This window comes from Leptonychotes weddellii, chromosome 10, assembly GCF_054177405.1.
Source record: "Leptonychotes weddellii isolate Sample4059 chromosome 10, ASM5417740v2, whole genome shotgun sequence".
In the NCBI taxonomy this organism is placed as follows: Eukaryota; Metazoa; Chordata; class Mammalia; order Carnivora; family Phocidae; genus Leptonychotes; species Leptonychotes weddellii.
Window position 1 is genome coordinate 47,273,289 of NC_138378.1, and position 2,959 is coordinate 47,276,247.

The window sequence follows — 2,959 nt, forward strand, 5'->3', positions numbered from 1 at the left end:
TTGCTTTTTCATTTTCTTAATATTGCCTTTAAGAAGAACAAAAGCTTTTCATGTCAATGAAGTCCAATTGTTTTGATTTTTCCTTCTATAATTCATATTTTTAGTGTCATATTTAAGAACTCCTTGTTGAACCCAAGGTCACTAGGTTTTTTCTTATTTCTTATTCTGGATATGTTTTAGTTTTTGCTCTTATGTGTAAATATATGATTTCAAGTTAATATTTTTATATGGTGTGACATAAAGATTGAGGCTATTTTCTGCATATGGCTATCCAATTATTCTAGCACCATTTGGTGAAAAGATTATCTTTTTGTTGACGAATTGCCTTGGCACTTTTGTTGAAAATAAATCTACCATATATATTTAATTCTATTTCTAGAATCTCTATTTCATTGATCTATTTGTCTAACACCAATACCACACTATCTTTTACTATGACTTATTACAAAGATTAAAAACAGATAATTTAAGGGGTGCCTGGGTGGCTCAGTTGGTTGGGTATCTGACTCTTTTTTTTTTTTTTTAAAGATTTTATTTATTTTTCAACAGAGAGAGAGACAGTGAGAGAGGGAACATAAGCAGGGGTAGTGGGAGAGGGAGAAGCAGGCTTCCCGCTGAGCGGGGAGCCCGATGTGGGACTCGATCCCAGGACCCTGGGATCATGACCTGAGCTGAAGGCAGACTCTTAATGACTGAGCCACCCAGGTGCCCGGTATCTGACTCTTGATTTTGGCCCAAGTCATGATCTCAGAGTTGTGAGATTTGAGCCTTATATCAGGCTCTGCGCTGAGCATGGAGACTGCTTGGGATTCTCTCTCTCCTTCTCCCTCTGCCCCTCCCTGCTGGTGTGCTCTCTCTCTCTAAAAAAAAATTAATTAATTCTAAAAAAACCCGAGATAATTTAGGTCCTTTATCTTTGCTCATCTTTTCCAATATCATTTTGGTTATTCTAGGTCCAATGAATTCTAGGACACCCACTCGAGCTTCAGTGTCCAGGGTCTTTGTTGGGTCTTCATCACATAGGCATGATTGATTGATTGTCATGTGATTGACCTCAATCTTCAGGCCAACTGTGTGACCACATCCAGAAGGAAGGAGGTCAAGATTTGGCAAAAGGGGGCAAATAAAAGGAATGCAGTTGGATGGTGAAAATCTAGACACCACTTGGGAAACAGAGACTGATTAAAATCCAGAGTGGCAGAGTGGTCAAAAAAGGCTTTTACCGTCTTGTACTGTTGGTGGGAACGCTAACTGGTGTGGCCACAGTGAAAAGAGTATGGAGTTTTCTCAGAAAGTTAAAAATAGAACTACCCTACAATGCAGTCCTACTAGGTATTTACCCGAAGAATGTAAATGTACTAATTCGGGGTGCCTGGAATGCTCAGTCAGTTAAGTGTCTGACTCTTGGTTTCTGTTCAGGTCATGATCTCAGGGTCCTGAGATCAAGACCCACGTTTGGCATTGTGCTCAGCATGGAGTCTGCTTGTCCCTCTCCCTCTGCTCCTCCCCCTGCTCTCTCTCTCATAAATAAATTAAATCTTTAAAAATAAAGAATACAAAAATATTAATTCAAATGGATACATGCACCCTGATGTTTATAGCAACATTATCTACAATAGCCAAATCATGGAGCAGCTTAAGCGTCCATCAACAGATGAATGGATAAAGAAGATGTGGTCCTTTCTGCCTGTGGACGCCATGGAGTAAGCATTGTTAAAGTCTCCCCTCCTACTGCAGTCACATCTAAGTCAGAGTCTCTCAAAGAGCCTGAACAGCTGCGGAAGCTCTTCATCAGAGGTTTGAGCTTGAAACAACCCATGAGAGTCTGAGGAGCCATTTTAAGCAATGGGGAACACTTATGGACTATGTGGTAATGAGAGATCCAAACACCAAACACTCCAGATGCTTTGGGTTTGTCAAGTATGCCACTGTGGAGAAGGTGGATGCGGCCACGAATGCAAGGCCACACAAGGTGGATGGAAGACTTGTGGAACCAAAAAGGGCAGTCTCAAGATTCTTTTTATTTTAAAAATTTTTTTAATCTTTTAAATTTTTTAAAGATTTTATATATTTATTTGAGAGAGAAAGAGAATGAGAGAGAGCACGAGGCGGGGGGAGGATCAAAGGGAGAAGCAGACTCCCTGCTGAGCAGGGAGCCTGATGTGGGACTCGATCCTGGAACTCCAGGATCATGACCTGAGCCGAAGACAGTCACTTAACCAACTGAGCCACCCAGGCACCCTCAAGAGAATATTCTTAAAGACCTGGTACCCACTTAACTGAAAAAGATTTTTGTTGGTGGCATTAAAGAAGACTCTGAAGGATGTCATCTAAGAGATTGTTTTGAATAGTATGGGAAAATTAAAGTGACTGAAATCATGACTGACCAAGGCAGTGGCAAGAAGAGTGGTTTTGCTTTTGTAACATTTGATGACCATGACTCTGTAGACAAGATTGTCATTCAAAAAGCCCATACTGTGAATGGCCACGACAGTGAAGTAAGGAAAGCCCTGTCTAAGCAAGAGATGGCTGGGGCTTCCTCCAGCCAAAGAGGTTGAAGTGGTTCTGGAAACTCTGGTGGTGGTCATGGATGTGGTTTGGGTGGGAATGACAATTTTGGTCATGGAGGGAACTTCAGTGAGCAAGGTGGCTTTGGTGGCAGTCTAAGTGGTGGCTGATATGGTGGCCACAGGGATGGCTATAATGGGTTTGGTAATGATGGAAGCAACTTTGGAGGTGGTGGAAGCTATGATGATTTTGGCAACTACAACAATCAATCCTCAAATTTTGGACCCATGATCGGAAGAAATTTTGGAGGAAGAGCTCTGACCCCTACGGTGGTGGAGGCCAATACTTTGCCAAACCACGAAACCAAGGTGGCTATGGTGGTTCCAGCAGCAGCAGTAGCTACAACAGTGGCAGGAGGTTTTAATCACTGCCAGGAACCAAAGCTTAGCAG

At 42.0% G+C, this 2,959-nt stretch overlaps 1 pseudogene; it reads left to right on the forward strand.

Annotated features, from left to right (window-relative positions):
* Window positions 1-1,658: 1,658 nt before the first annotated feature.
* Window positions 1,659-2,959, forward strand: LOC102735774 (heterogeneous nuclear ribonucleoprotein A1-like; annotated as a pseudogene).